The sequence below is a fragment of the Equus asinus genome, chromosome 9, assembly GCF_041296235.1.
Source record: "Equus asinus isolate D_3611 breed Donkey chromosome 9, EquAss-T2T_v2, whole genome shotgun sequence".
Classification (NCBI taxonomy): Eukaryota; Metazoa; Chordata; class Mammalia; order Perissodactyla; family Equidae; genus Equus; species Equus asinus.
The window spans coordinates 16,129,011-16,145,698 of NC_091798.1; the positions used below are offsets into that span (position 1 = coordinate 16,129,011).

General features: G+C 38.9%; 1 protein-coding gene across 9 annotated transcripts in view; it reads right to left on the bottom strand.

The window, feature by feature from the left end:
* Nucleotides 1–16,688, bottom strand: part of TENM2 (teneurin transmembrane protein 2) — a 1,160,613-nt gene that overhangs the window by 1,017,319 nt on the left and 126,606 nt on the right. Inside the window, exon 1 of one of the 9 annotated variants that reach the window (XM_070517109.1) lies at nt 12,902–13,022. The exons of 7 other annotated variants lie outside the window; for them this stretch is intronic. The gene's annotated coding sequence lies outside the window, so the exon portion shown is untranslated. Of the gene's footprint in view, nt 1–12,820; nt 13,023–16,688 lie in introns of those variants that run through there. One more of the 9 variants, XM_070517108.1, reaches the window with a different exon arrangement.

A 16,688-nucleotide genomic window follows, 5' to 3' on the forward strand; every position in this document is an offset into this window, starting at 1 on the left:
TATCTGGGATGCATACTCAAGTTTAAGACTCCCCTGAGCCAGAATATAAAGAAATAGGCAAGAGGTGGAAAGGGAATGGCAAGAAATAACCTTCTATAGTAAACTGGGGCCAGTGAACCTTGTAAGCCATGCTGAGAAGTAATCATCTTTAGCCTGATAAAATAGTTACCTTTTTCTTTCTATTAAGGATGGCCCCGTGCCAAGCTTTTTTGCCTAGGTCATTTCACTCACCCCTCAAAGCAGCTTCTTGTAACAGTACTATGTTTTTGCTCATTTAACATATATGAACTTGGAGGAACAGAAAGGCTCTGTAATTTGTCCCAAGTTACAAACGTAATATTTGCACTCAGCATCACACACTGGAGCCTTTAGTGTTAACTGCTTTGCTAAAACGCCTTCTGTGGAGAGCGATCATATGCAATGGGGCCTCAGGTGAGGGTGCTGAGATGCTAGAGAGTTTGAAGTAGATCCATGGTGCTATTCTTGTTGTAGGAAGCCCCTGCAGACAGTAGCTGGAAGGATCACCTGGACAGCATTGATATTTTGATAGTGAGGTCAATTGCCAAAGAGGCACCATATGGAGGAGTTTGGGATATGCTATTACTTTGTCGAACAAAAAAGCACTAAAATGAACATTTTAATGTGTTCACACCATCCCACATTTCACAGCATTAATGCAAGTAAATGTGAGCAGCTCTGAGACCAGAGCCTCATTAAAGTAATTATTCATTAGTGGCTTTTTTTCCCTTTCTTCTTTCTTTCTTTTTTCCTTTTTTTTTTTTTAAAGCTTGTACTGTAAAGGCAGGCCTTTCCTTTTCAAGACCATTACTTTTCAACCCATTTAATGTTTCCTTGTAGGGTCACGATGTTAATTTTAAGGTTATGTTTTAATGGCTTTCTAAATGACACTTTCATTGTAGTACAATGAATGCATCAAGTCACTCTTGCAGGTAGAGATGTGCTATTGACTCATGGTTAGAAGGGTATGGAAATTTCCAAACTATTAATTTGAAAATGTATTAATAACCTGCATATTTAAAGAAAGTGAATAAAAGCAGTGCTGTTTTCACTAGAGCTATTTGGTGCTGGGAAAGCTGCATATAAATTGCTTTTTGAATTCCCTATAGACAATTGCTTTTGCTCATTGTGAAAACCCCTAATTCCTCATTGAGAGCTTAGTTTTTAAAAGGGACCATTTTCAGACAAGGTACAAATTTGGGAAATATTTCTGCTTTTCCTAAACTAAATAAATTCATGTTCTCGGTCCAAATCAAAATTATTAATCTTTCTCGGCCAAAGATGACGTTCTGGTGGCTACACGTGACCCTGCCTGGGCGACTTCAGGTCCTAGTGCAGTTTTCAATTAGACGTAAGGGCAGGTGAAGAAAAGGCACTTGTGAATTCACTGCTATATCTAGTGAATTTGTGGTTCCACTACAAATGTGCTGATTTTAGAGACTTTCAAAGTAACTATACATAAAACTATAAGTCAATATAGTAATACAACAGTCTGGAGCCATAACCATTCACAGAAGTTGATCTTAAGCACTTACTTTAGTAAGCATAACACTCCAGGGAAACTTGGCTGCCTAAAATCTTCCTTAACTGCACAACTGAAATTTAAAGTGATAATCTTTGGGGTTTTTCTTGATGTAGTATTTTAAGGTAAAATAAAATGGATCTGGTTTAGCTTATAAATTAAACCCAAAAAATTATAATTTACAAAACATTCCAAGCAGTTCTATAAGGTGATGTCATTACAGTTGTATTTTTTATTATTAATTATTATGTCATCAGCATTGTTACTATTAGAAAGTAAGGTGTCTCCTTTGTGGTTTATAATTTTTCCATTTTAAATTGATAAAGAGAGATTAGCAATTAGGGAAATAGATACACCATTTTTTCCCCCTGGTTTTATTTATATCATTTAATATAAAGATGAAATTAATATCAGGGGTATTTAAAGGGAGGGAAGAAGTCAGAGAAGGGCATGCTGAGGGAACTATGTCGAAATAGAGAGGCCGCTCTAACCATTTGCCAAGAAATAGGGAAGAATTTGGAAGCTGGAGAGGGATGACGTAGGATCAGTTTCGTGCCAGCTGGTAAAGACAACTCTTCCTTCCCCAGTGGCTACCACCCTGAAATATGCCTCATCGTCTATTTATATCACTCTCCTCCCCAAACACACACTCATATCCTCATATCTATGTCCTGGTTTGCCATATTTTAGGAGTGGCTCAAGTTATCACATCTTTAGAATTTAGAATTCCCAGCTTCTCTGAATATGCATATGACATTTTGGAGGTTGCTTCAAATCTCATGAACTATGGCACCTGGATATCTTTTCTTAGAGTCATGAGAAGTCTGGGGAAAGGAAAAATACAGGTCAAGATGAAGCAGAAATTCATGAGGCAGAGCTTCCTTCCGTTTTTGTGCACATACTTTCAACTAGAAATGTATTCTATCCCATGAACTCTCCATGTAGTGGTTCAGAGAGAGGAATCTAGAGCCGGACTGCCCGGTTGAGTCCCATTCCATTATTTACTGGCCGTGTGACCTGGGGCAAGTGATTTCATTGCACTGAGCCATTTTACTTACCACAAGTAAGTTAACAATTCGTACTTGAAGAAATGTTAGGAGAATTGATTTAGAAGTTGTGTGTACAGGACCGAGGGCAGTGCCTAGTGTGGAGTTGGTACCTAACACATACATTAACGTACATTAACATCCCAATAATTGCACAAAGCAAGCTGCCTATTGAATATTATAGTCATCAATGAATACTTCTGTATATGTATGTATATATACTTATCAGTGTAGATAATCAAAATCTTAAGTCAGCTTAAGAGAAATCATAAAGGATATGGTTATTAACTCCAAGAGAAATAAAGGGAAAAGAACTGTGTGAAAGCATTTTGTTAAATAGTCTTCATATTGCTCTGTTCGAATCAAACAGGTTCCAGGTCTCCTCCTGACAACTCACCAGCATCGAAGGCACAAACTCTGCTCAAACGCATTCCCTAGTGAGTCTTGTCTAAACCCTAGATTCCTCAGTTCTTCCCGGTCCAGCCCATGTGTGCACCTGCACGTGGCATTTGCAGCATGCCAGAGTTTGTGATTGTGTACTCATCTTAGTGCTAACTTGCTTCCTCACTAGGTTGGACATTGTGAGAGCAGGGGTTATGAAATTCCTATTCTTTCCACCCAGTTTTGTTTTTGGCATCTCACTGTCACATATTCCTCCACAAGGACATTCACCATGTCTCTATGGACATCCAGGAACAGGGGCTCTCACACTTAGGGCACATCAGAATCACTCAGAAGACTTGTTTAAAGATGGATCACTGGACTCCACCCCAGAGTTCCTGATTCAACCCATTGAGAACTCACATTTCTAACAAGTTTCTAGGTGATGCTGTTATTACTGTTTCAGGAACCACACTGTACATTGTCCTAAAAGCAGTACAAATACCTAGTTCCACTGTGAGGAAAGACCATATACTTTTCAAAGTTCCACCAGCCAGTTTTAACCAAATTCAGATGATGATAGTGACGACACATCACCTGAAGCACTGTCTAATTGCTATAGGATGCTCTAGTTCTTGTTTTTTTTTTTTTTTATCCACACTTAACTATCTTAGATTCTAGAAATAATGCAAATGATAACAACACTAGAAATTGTAATTGTAGCCAGTGGAGAAATCAGCTGTCATTTACTGAACATTGGCTATTGCTAGGCACTGCCAAGGCCCCTGACATTGATGACTCTTATTTGCAGGTGTTCATGTACTACCACTAGATTATAAAATCCTTTGGAAAGAAGACGGAATTTTTATAACCCTCATAGAGTCTAATACAGTGCTCTGCTTAGAACAGATGTTCAGACAAGTTTTACCGAAGGAAGGAATATGGTATATTGGAAATTAAAAATAAAGCAATGATGCTCATTTCTATAAGCCACACAAGGACATTACACATAAGGCAACTATCCAGGAGAGATGTGTATATTAAATGCCTATCACAGGCAAGGCTTTATATAAAGTCATATTTCATATCAGTTTTCACCTGCAATTGAAGAGGGGAAGTAAGACAAGTATATAAATAATTATATCCCAAGATGGACAGAAAATAAAACAATACAGACAAATTGCTATGGGAGTCACATCTTAATATTAGGGAGATGGTCCATTGCAGAATCTCCTTTTGTCCTTACGAAAGCATTTATGGTTTTTGCTTTTATTTCTTGGAATCCTGGAATTTTAAAGATGAGAGGTACCCTCAAAACAAACTCTTACTTTAACCCTTTGGTATACTGATGAAGAATTTGAGGTCCTGTGAAAAGTAAAGAGCCGAAAGTTATGAAGTGAATCTTCCTAGAAAACCCCTATCGCTTAACCCCTAGACTAGTGTTATTCCTAACCAGACGAAAGCTGTGGCACATGAAGCTATTCTCCATACAGACACTACTCTTCTGAATTATATATGAAGTCCCAGAAATACATATTCATATTTCTTAAAATTAAAAAATACTTTTATTAACTCAGGGCCCAAACCAGATTTCTTTAGAATTACATGATCTAACAAATCTGTCTTTTTCAATAGAACTAGAAAATTCATTGTTGATATCAAAAGCTCTTAAATATGGCATAACTTGCTCTGGATATGAATATAATTTTTATTTTTATTTTTTTTTTAAGATTTTATTTTTTTCCTTTTTCTCCCCAAAGCCCCCTGGTACATAGCTGTATATTCTTCATTGTGGGTCCTTCTAGTTGTGGCATGTGGGACGCTGCCTCATCGTGGCCTGACGAGCAGTGCCATGTCCGCACCCAGGATTCGAACCAACAAACACTGGGCTGCCTGCAGCGGAGCGCGTGAACTTAACCACTCGGCCACGGGGCCAGCCCCATAATTTTTATTTTTGTGCACTTGTGGATGAGTCATTTCCTTTCTGCATATACCTGGATATACCTTTATATAGAAAGTAGAATTTAAGACTCATCTGCCTTTTTTTAAGAAGAAAACATTGAACTGGGAAATAATGAAATGCAATATTTTTGGAGCTTTGTTAAATAGACATACTTTTAAAGCAGAATGTGAGGTATCCCTTTAGAGTGGGTTTTCACATACACATTTGTTCCTGTGCTATACACAAGGGGATACACTGAAAAAAGATCTCAGGGTCCGTTTACTCTAGACTCCTCCCTTATGAGTTATATCACTGGCTTATTGTAATTTCAGATAGGCTTTAAGATCCAGGGTCAACAAGAGAGAAGAACAACCAGAATCTGGCCTATTCATAGAAAGAATATGGTAAGAGACAAAAGATTCATATTAAAAAGACAAATTTCCTCTATGAAGTGGAGGAAGAAAGGATTCTGCAGGTGATAATTATATTCTTCCTCTAGTTTACTTCTTTTCCAGATATTACTTTGCACATCAATACAAATTTCTGTTAATTTGTTGAGAAACATTCTAGGTACAGCTCTCACCTTTATATATCCATGTCAGAAACACCATTTGAGGTCCATGAAATCCTGTATAATGAGACCCACCTTTGAGGAGGAGAGCTGGCTCTGGAAATAGGCATATCTTGATGATTTGAGGGGCACGCAAAGTCCTTGACTTCCCCCAAATGTATTACTTTCAATTAGCTACAACGCTGACCTCCATATCTACTTGGCTTCCTAATTCTGCCATTAGTCATTCCTTTGAGTTAGGTATTACCCATCAAAGGTCACCATTAAAGTGTATACATGCCATGCTGAAGGGGAGTGTGGACCATTAACATCCATTTACACATTTGCCTGGATTTATTAAGCTCATAAGCTGTCACTTGAGAGCACAGTCTATAAAGAAGAGAAGGCACTGAACAGGTAAATCGGCCTAGGGAGAGGGAGGGTTGGGGAGAAGAGGAGGGAAGTGAAAGGACAAGGAAGTTAATGGAATATATGCAAATATTAACGGGGCAGCCTGAAAGTGGACCACTACAAACCCTAGCAGAAAATATTTAGGAACAAATTGCCAAACAAAATAAAATTCAGCAGGCTCAGCACATTGCTCAACACATGAATCTTGAGAGATTCACTTCATTTTATTTGTTACTCATAATTAGTAAGGTAAATACAGAAATCGGGACTTTGGGACACAAAAATCGAAGATTCTAATGATGCTTTACCACAGTTTAGATTTCCAACATAGATTTATTTATAAATTAAGGTGAGTGGAATGTATCCATTAGGTTGAATGCCAAGGCTACAGGAAGAAATCTGAAATCAAGCAATTTAATCTCTCTGCCTCATTTTATCCATCTGGAGGAAAAAAAAATAGCTATAGCTATTTCCTACCAATTCTCACAGGGTTGGTACAAGATTTAAATGAGCTTCGCAATCTTTTTTGAGATTCTCTAGAAGCTGCTTGCAATATATCAAAGTATTTAAACTGTGTTCCCCATTGTATAAATTCAAAGTACTTGTCAGCACCCCATGAATGTTTTACTAAGGTCACCTGAAGGAAACACATTTATTCCAGGTTTCTATTTTCCACTCTAATCTATATAGAGCAAAGTTTTTGATCCTATCAGCTGTTTGATCTTGGCAGTTATAATCAAGGAGTTTCCTACAAAAAGAAAGAAAAGGCTATGTACTCATAGAGACTTTCAGAAGACCGCACTGAGAAACTGGAGACCCAGGGGGTAGCCCCTCACTTTTCTACTGCCTGAGACCACTGAGCAGGACCCTAAGGCTCCCTTTCTTGAGAGATGAGTATACTTAATCTGGCTTCTGCCTAACTCTCCAGCCTCCCCAGGTTCTGCTGTCTCCCTCACTCATGCCTGGCCCTGCAGGCAGTCTTTCTGTTCCTCAAACACTCAGGCTACTTTTAGCTTTAGTGTCTTTGCACTTGCTATCCGCAGTGCCTGGTGTGTTCCTCCGTCAGATCTTGGCCTTGCTGGCTCTTTCTTCTCATTCCAGTCTCAACTAAAAAGTCCTCTTTTCTGAAGCAACTCTCCTGACCAGCTGCCCTACTGCCATGTTTTATTTGTTCCATATCACCACCCCCAGGTCTTTACTGTTTTCATAATTTTCAACTGCCATCTGATACTATCTTACTTATTCATTTATCTATTGCCCGCCTCCCACTGGAAGATAATCTTCACGAAAGCTGGGACCTTATCTGCATTGTTAAAAGCTGAGAATCTAGCACTAAAAACAAACCACATGAAAAAGTGCACTGGACACCCAGTCAACCTTGGCAAATATTTACTGAAGAAATGAGTGAAGTATCTTGGCACCGGCAGCCACATGATGTGGTTTTCTTTGCAGTCATGCTCCTAACTAACTCCGCGACCTTTGTCAAGTCCATTGATGCCATGGGCTTGGATTCTTTATCCTAGAAATGGATATATGAAGCATATGTGCTTCTGCTCCGCCCTGCTGCACCCATGATGGGCATATTTAGTTGATCTTGTCACTTTTCCACCAAGCCATATGGGCTTCATATTCTTTGTCAGCACAGCACTCTAAGCAGTCACTATTAAGACTTTTCTGATGGCATCTGAGATCTCTAATGATCCTTTCAGCCTCTGCTCAAATATGTATGATTTAAGAAAAGGGCCAAAGAAAATCATACATTAAAGTCCCTTCCACTTCTGTGTCTATGTCAAAAGTAATAGGTGAAAATTCTCCCAAGTTGAATCAAAAGTGCCAAAAAATTAGGTCCATGTACCACGACCTAGAAAGAGGGCAGCAGGAGGTACTAGTAAGGAATCTAAAAGGTCATAGCATCAGCAGGCGGCATGAATATCTCAGAACGTCAACTCTTGGTGACTAACTTTGTATTTTCCTCCTCATCTGAAGGTCTGGTTTGGCCAGATAAGACTTTTCAACATTGTGAGAAACAGTGAACTTCACTTTCATGCTTTCTCCTCAATTCAAATCCCACGGTGGGTTAACAGTCAATATGACTTTGTTGGAGTCCTACTAGTAACTATTTCCATATCCATCTCTACTTCCCCACCTCTCTCAAGGGGATAAGGTTCAAGCCTCATCATCTCTCAGCAGAGTTTTTCCAATCTGTACTTTCAGCCTTTTCTGGTCTGGCCTTCTCCCAACCTTTCTTCCACTCAGCACGAGACTGCAGTTTCTCAAATAGAATCCCTGCCTCTCGACCATACCACTCGCCTACTGAAAATGTTTCGGTGGCTTCCTTTCTCTTTCAAGGTAGTGCCTACACTCTTTAACCTCACCCACAGAGCCCTTCCTGACCTGGCATGCCATGGTACTTACCTCCCTCCTGACCATGCTCCAAGGCTTACTTCTCTATCTCTGTCTTCTACCCCATCCTAATCGGCCTGACTCAGCCTAGGAGACTAGACTCACATCGTGTTCCCTGCAGGGCTTCCGTAGCTCAAGCCCCATCCCCGGGCTCAGATGCGAGTCTCAATGGAAACATACTACACTGTGTCTATACTTATCATATCACTTGCTACAGCATCTTATAATTATATTTCACTTTCCCTCCTCCACCAGAGAGTTCTTAGAGAAGGGAAACGCTGATGGTTATCATTGCCTCCTTCATGGGTTGCACGGTGGCCTCCATGAAGCAGGTGTTCAATAAACATGGACTGAAAAATAAATTTTAAAAATGGGACCTATTTCCTGCTTTGGGGGTCTGCCTGTCTCAGAACTTTTTCTTTTTTGTTGTAATAAGTCACCAATACCTAGCAGAGTGTTCACTACATATTATATGTATATATATATCTTATATTAAATAATATATTTAAAATTCATAAGTTTTATGTATTTATATATTTACATATTTTCATGTAAAAAACACATAGTTACTTTCTAAATCCTTCAAAAACGTTAACTGATTTTATCTGTATTTGAGTTAGGTGTTACTTATATCCTCATTTACAGATGAGGAAACTGAGGCAGAGAGAGACCAAGTAATTTGCCCAGGGTGACACAATTAATAGGAGGCAGAGCAGAGACGTGACACCGGCGGCCCTTGGAATGGATGCATGCATGCATACACATAGGAACAAAGCATAGTTGAGTCCTCTGATTATTGTGTTAGGGAGAACCTTCAATGATTAGAACTAGGCAACACCTTGTCAGCTCTTTCTACTTTCACAATCAAAAAGCCTTTCTTTTCTCATAATACTAACCCTCAAGCCCTTCTGCAGAATAAAGAGTGAAGGATGAGAACTTGAGAGAGGCTAGAAGAAGACAGAGCAAAATACACAGAACTCTGTCCTGCCCTTGCTAAGCAACATCTGCTCCCCTCCCTTTCCCTTCACTTGTGATATATTGGCACATAAGCAGCACTGTTACTCATGAGAAAAATTACAGTCATCAAGGTTATCTCCCCAAGAAGCAACTCTCTTTCTTTATTAATATGCTTCAGATTGTTGCAACACTACAAAGCCAAAAATAAGTTTTCTTTGATCAATAAATTGTAGGCTGAGAAAGAAAATACTAATTTTCCATTTCTTTGAGACCCAGCACTAATATATAACAGAGCTTTCCAAAAGTGTTCTCAGAAACCTGATATAGAATTATCTGAAATTACACTCGACCATCCCTACAAGATCATTCTGTTCTCTGCCACTTTAGAGAGGTGTCTTCTGGACTTGGCAGGCATTTTTTATAGAAATCTATGTGTACAGATATATTTTTCTATTTAAGTATAAGCTTGGCAGAGAAAGCATAATACATCTCCAAGTCAGTCCCTCAGAGAAAGATTGTTGAACTCTCGCTCCCCTGTCAATTTTGGGCTTCAAAACGTGCCCCTTTCACCTCCAAGAGGAATTTCATTTTTAATCCAGTGTAGAGAGGAATATCAAGCCTTGCCTTCCATGCAATAAAATGTGTATAATATCAAACAGCCCACAAACCAGAAGAATGTTATGAATAAACATGAATGGTCACGATACAACAACAGCAATTCTTCTGGAGGCACATTTAATCACATATTGAATCAGAGAGGCCATGTCGGATGGTTGAAAAGCACCGGATAGATACTTCGTGCTAGGATTCTAGTTGTGGTGTTAGCCTTGCCAAGAGTTTTGTTGACTTATTTAAACTTTCAAGCTTTCCTTATCTCTAAAACAGTCATTCTCCACCGGGGACGATTTTGTCCCCCCAGGACAGTTAGCAATTCTGGATCCATTTTTGTTGTCACCACTGGGGAATGGGGGAAGGAATGCAACTGTCGTCTAGTGGGTAGAGGCTAGGGATGCTGCTGAATATCCTACAAGGCATGGGACAGCCCCCCACAACAAAGAATGATCTGGCTCATGTTAAAAAAAACTGCTCTAGGGCCAGCCCGGTGGTGCAGTGGTTAAGTGCGCACGTTCTGCTTCTCGGTGGCCCGGGGTTCACCGGTTCGGATCCCAGGTGCGGACATGGCACCGCTTGGCAAGCCATGCTGTGGTAGGCGTCCCATGTATAAAGTAGGGGAAGACGGGCACAGATGTTAGCTCAGGGCCAGGCTTCCTCAGCAAAAATAGGAGGACTGGCAGTAGTTAGCTCAGGGCTAGTCTTCCTCAAAAAAAAAAAAAAAAAAAAAAAACCTGCTCTAAAATAAAGTAGGATTAGATGACCTCTACAGATCTATCACCCTTGTGATCCTAAGAGGTATGGTCCAAATACGAGATCCATTCCTTTCTCATTTTCACAGGCATAAGGGATTTGGGCTTTCATTCTATTTCCTTCTATGTTTTTATGTTTCAGGTTCCTAATCCTTCTGAGGAAAGGTCACAGAGATAAAACTAAAGAGGGCAAGAAGTTAACTGATTCAGTGAATCGTTACACAAATATTTATTGAGAGCTTTCTATGCTCTGACCATTTTGTGAGGCCTCATGACACAGTCATGAACAACTGATGGAACACTTAACAGTATTCCCGAGTTCCAAACTGCAGTATCTTTAAAAATAATGTCTGGACTCAGTGGGTTCACTTCTTCAGGTCCCATAAGCCATATGTGGAATAGTGGAGACTCATTCACTACCATGCGTACTTACAATAGTATCAGATAAAACATTCTGGTGGTAAACCTTAAATTCTTAGTGATTTCAAAGATAAGAGAGGATAGTTGTTTCCACATTCGTGTGAAATTCAGTATAATAAAGTCAGGCAAATTGAAAGACAAAACTAATGCAGAGAAATTTTTGAATTGCAAAATATCTAAAGGAAACACTAGTGTGCTATTTTACATTCCCAAAGCATTTTTTACTGTTTTTTAAAAAATCTTCCTGGTGCCAGCCCAGCAGTATCGTGGTTAAGTTCGCACACTCTGCTTCAGCAGCCCAGGGTTCACTGGCTTGGATCCCAGGCACGGATGTTCACATTGCTTATCAAGCCATTCTGTGGTAGGCGTCCAACATATAAAGTAGAGGAAGATGGGCATGGATGTTAGCTCAGGGCCAGTCTTCCTCAGCAAAAAGAAGAGGATTGGTGGCAGATGTTAGCTCAGGGCTAATCTTCTTCAAAAAAATGCTTTCACATATAATATCTCACATCTTTAGATCAGTTCTGAAATAGTGTGTAATATTTGTTTGACCCATTTCATGGGTCAGGAAATTGAGATTCAGAGATAGGGTACCGTGAATCTATCACCCAAAGGTTGGAGTGAAGGAATGCTCTAATGCATCAGTACTAATGAATTGCAACAGTTATACCAAAGCACCAGCTCAAGCGATGGCCCCACGGCAGTCACAGAAATGCACTGCTCACATCTTCTGCTTCAGACAGCAACATCCCTAGCTGTTGTCTCTCTGGGTCCACTACTACATTCCCAGAGTCCTTGCTTCTACTGCAGCCTGAGACTTTTCCTACTCAATCTACCTTCCTTCTCCTTCTTCTTTCACACATCTCAGACCTCCATTATGATCTGAAATCTTTCCTGCTACTCCTGCTTCTTGCCCTTTATCCCTCACAGATATTTCCCTTAATAAATCTGCTGCACGTATAATCCCATCTCAGCATCTGCTTCTCAAAGGATGTGAGCTAAGACAGGGCTCTTCTGCCTCATGCAGGAACAAGTATTATCAGAGTGCTTACCATGTGCCAGGCGACATGCTACTTGCTTTATAAGTATCTCATTTAATTTTCAAAACAACCCTATCAGGTGGGCATGTATTATTATTCCAGTTTTATAACTGAACTGTCCCAAGATCTCTTAGCTATTTCCTGGCCAACAGAGGCTCCAGTCTAAGCCACATGACTCTGTAGACCCAAGTCCTCTTAACCACTAAGGTAAACTTTCCTAACCAATTTTATTTTTTATAGACAGACATTACTACTAAAGCATGTTTAATTCATTCCTTAATTAAAATTCTTTTTTTCAACATTGCTTATGCTATTTTTTTCTTACACTATAATTTATTTTCTATTTTTAAACTTATTTTTAGCTTCCCAAATAATACATGAATGTGTTCTTATTCTAACAGAATCAAATAACACAGAAGCAGAAACACTATTTATAACCAACTAACTACTGACCGTAGCTTTTGAGGAGGTGAATTTCAATAAGTATTTCCCTATCTGAATTATTCTTTATTCCAAGAGAGTTAAGTACAGTGATATTTGAAACTACAATTTGAATCTTGGTGTTCAGCTGAGAATAAGTGGGGGGGACTCGAGGGGCCGTGGGTTCCCTAAATTTTAAGGAGTGAATCCAGGCAAAAATTCAGCCCTTATTATTAAGAAGAAATACATATGACTGCAGCGAGGAGTGCATCTTTTAAAGGGGATAAAATGTCAATGTAGGTGCCCTCAGATTTTTTTTTTTTAAGCCAAAGTGGAAGTTGCTCACCTCTCAGAAATCATTTTGTAGACTCTGAGACTAGCCCAGCCTCCCGAATTAAACTCCCAGAACCAGCCCAGGTAGCCTTACTCCTTCAGAGTCTCCTTTCTGTGATCTCTCCTTTCTTGTGCAAATTCAGCTTTGGTCACCTACACACTCTTCTGTAACAAAAGTTACTTATTTTTAAGCATATGATCTTGGATCTCAGCTTCAAGGTCTTCTGGAGTTGAGGCGAGATGACTTTGTATTTGCAAATCCAAGTTGACTCCTGTACTCTCACTTGATGCTAATGCCCTTTACTTCTCATTCAAAGTTTCAAATATCTTCTCTCAGCAAACAGAGAAGGCACGGATAAGGCGGCATTCCCTTCTCTAGTGCTACATTTCAACTTGATCTTTTCACTCTCTCTGTCAAATTCAAATGTCACTCCACCATTCATGTGTATGGGGAGGATTCTAATAGACACCTCTTCGGCTTCTTTCAAAATTGCTTCAATTCCTCTGAAGTCAAAGGCCTTTTCAACCACTGGAAATTATCTATGGAATCCATTAACATGACTTAGTACGCAATACAGATGCTGTTGAGCATTCACTAGAAAAAAGAGAAGGTAAAATTAAAAAAAATAAAAAAGGAGAAAGCAAATAAAGGTTTAATAAAAAAATAAGGAAAAAAAATTAAAGGAGGATTTAGATGTGGAATTTCTCACAAAGAATTCTAACGTGTGAGTAAGCCTTCTGAATACTTGTTACTTCCTTGTCGAGGTAAACATTCAGTTAATTTTAACTGATGTCTTCTGTAGGAAACATTAGTGATTATTTTCCTGATAAGACAAGTGGACAGCTCAGTAAATTTAGCTCTCACAACTTGCAAGTGAGCTTTTAAATATGAAAACTTGCCAGATTAACTCTGATTTTTCCCAAATAAATGAAAATCTGATTAGCGCCCCCCCCCCCCTTGCCACTGTAAAATTAGGCTAATAATTTAAAGCCATGTGTCTGCAGGCTATGTACTGACATGGGAAATACTCAAAGTTTTAAATGAGTGGAAAGGGCAGGGTCCAATACTGTGTTTGCACTGTCAACTTAATTTTGTCAATACAGATAGATAGATAGTTAGATAGATAGAAAAAATAGTTTGACAAAAACAGAAAACAGAAAACAAAATGGTCACTCTGGGAAGTGATGTGGCTCTTGTGGTGGTGGTTTTGGGAGGAGTGGCATCATAATGGATTGGAGGTCTTTTGTGTGGGGCTAAAACAGGCTGAAGATCATCATCACTCCTCTGGCCGCATCCCAGTGAGGAGCAGAATGGGCACACCAAGCTTGCTCAGATGTGCCCTTTGTCTATACTGATTTTTACAACCTTATTTATGCCTCATAAAGCTTGTGAATAAAACTGATCATTGTCTACGAGTTTTATTCCTACTATATTTGTACTCATTCCAAGTCTTCTAGGATGAAGGATAAGACAGTTAACTTATGGTTATCTTCGGGTGGGGAGAGGGAAAATATTCCCTTATAGTTTTATAAACTTTCTACAATGAGTATGTATTGCTTCCATAATTAAAATGTCATAAGGTAAGATAAAAGGTTACATGAATTTTACATAAGGTTCAAGGAGGTTGACGCTTCCTATGTATTTAACTTCTTAAAAAAGTGAATGTTCTAAGCCTTCAGGGCAATCCTAGGGACAGACATGAAATAAAGGACCCTGGCTCTGCCACTGCCTACACATGTGAGCCCCTTTGCAACTCATACAACTTCTCTTTTCCAAAATAACTGGATTATATACCATTAAGTTCCCATATTAATTCCTGCTAATTCTCCATCCTCAGTTAACCCTGAGGGTCCTTGATCAATAACATATCTTCCAGGCAATGGCCTGTTTCCTTCCTAGTTTTCCACTCCCATCAACTCCCATGCACCCTTGCCTTAACCTCTGTATATTTTTGGCAACTCATCTAATGCTGCTTCCAACTCCCCTATAGGCATATCACTTTCAGGATATGGTTTGGAGATCATGGAATTTAAAACTTTAAATTCATACTGTTTTCCAGAGAACAGCATCTCTCTCTCTTCCATTCTTATTACCATATGCTAATTTGACTATAGTGCATTTGGAAAGAGGCCACTGTCATGATGTCATATCTATTTGGCCCATATCTCTTGATGCCACACCTCTGTTCTAATTGCTCCATTCGTACTGCGAATTTCCCAATCTTCCCTTAGGAAAGCTCCCTGGAATTTCAGAAGAGCAGCATGATGCCAGATTGTATAGATTGGAACATTTTCAATTCGTGAGATTCAACTGGCAATATTAAAGAATTAATTATAATGAAAATGCAAAGAAACAGAATCTTCAGTGAATTCCATCTGGGAACAGCCTTTTCTTAGGTCTCATGCAGTTTTTTGAACCAACTTAGCCTCCTATTTTCTCTTTCCTTCACTTAATGTGAAATATCGAATACTACGAGATATTGGACTTAAAAATTTGATAGAGGCTATCATCAGATTTCAACTTGTTCTCAAAACAATTTATTACCCGGGAAAAGTAGCTACATATCTAGCCTACATTCCAAATGTACGTGAACATTTTTTTCCCCAAGGGCCTGACATATCTTAACTACTCTGAGATGTTATTACGTACATATAAAAGGATTGAATATGACTCACTAGGAAACTGCCAAAGATTTACACATCTCCTATTGAGTTAAAACAGCTAGTAATCTAGATGGGAAGAATCTATGTCCACTTCCCACAGTGACGTGAGAAGGAGAAAGACTATGGTATTCATACCCTGCCAAACAAAATTCTTTGCTGTTTACCTGAATGATTTTTAGGTACATTGGCTCATCTCTCATGTTTAGAAACAATGATGAAGTTGTTGCCAGGAAAACAGCTTCTGTGTGTCATATATGGATTAGCCTCCTCCTTGCCCTGCGAGCTCATTGTCAATCATTTTAATGTCCCAGACCAACATACATTTTGCAGTGTGTATTTTCGTGTTAAGTCACAATATGGCAGAATAAAGAAAAAAGTGACAAGGGAATTGATATCTAGTACATGTCAAGGCATCTAAACGTATGACCAAGCAAACAAATGAATAAATCTAACGCAGAATTAAGAGAACATGCTACTTACACTAGTAATTTGGACAAGGTATAATAAAAGGGAATGGAAACAGTAATAAAGGACATGATACAGACAAATTAACTCAATAATTTTATTGTACTAGCGTGTAAAACAGTCTCATAAAATTATCACACTTCATCTGCTATAAATAGATTATATTTGAGCATAAAGGTTCCCTCAAAATGCCTGTGTTTTATGATTTCTGCAACTTAAGAAAAGAAAGGAAAGGAACTAAAGTACCAAAATCTGCATCTGTTGTTTGAGTGAAGCCTGGGTATATATGTTAATGCAAACAACAATAAATGTAGACACCAAACATAAAATAGATGACAAACCTGAACCTAGGGAAGGACTTGGGTAAGCCCTCATCCACAGAAAATGGCTCTGAACTCCCATTGGTTTTCCTAGGTCAATAAGCCCTCCCTCCCTACAACATCGATCCTTGATTGAGCTGACACCATAGGATGTCACTTTGGTTTCTTTTTGCCTTGTGTAGCTTAATAAATATACCTGATTTTTATAATAATAATAATAACAATAATAATTGTGTCAGTGTACAAAAGAGTTATACCCTGGTACAGATTAAAACTCAACTACTTAGACGCATCAAGGTCAAAACTGACATCATCAAGACCTTGCTCAAGATCTAATGTGTAATATTTTGCTCTTCTGGGTTGTAAGAGACTACAATACACAGATTATTGATATTGTCCATAAATGAGAACGGTATGTACAGCTGTACCTAA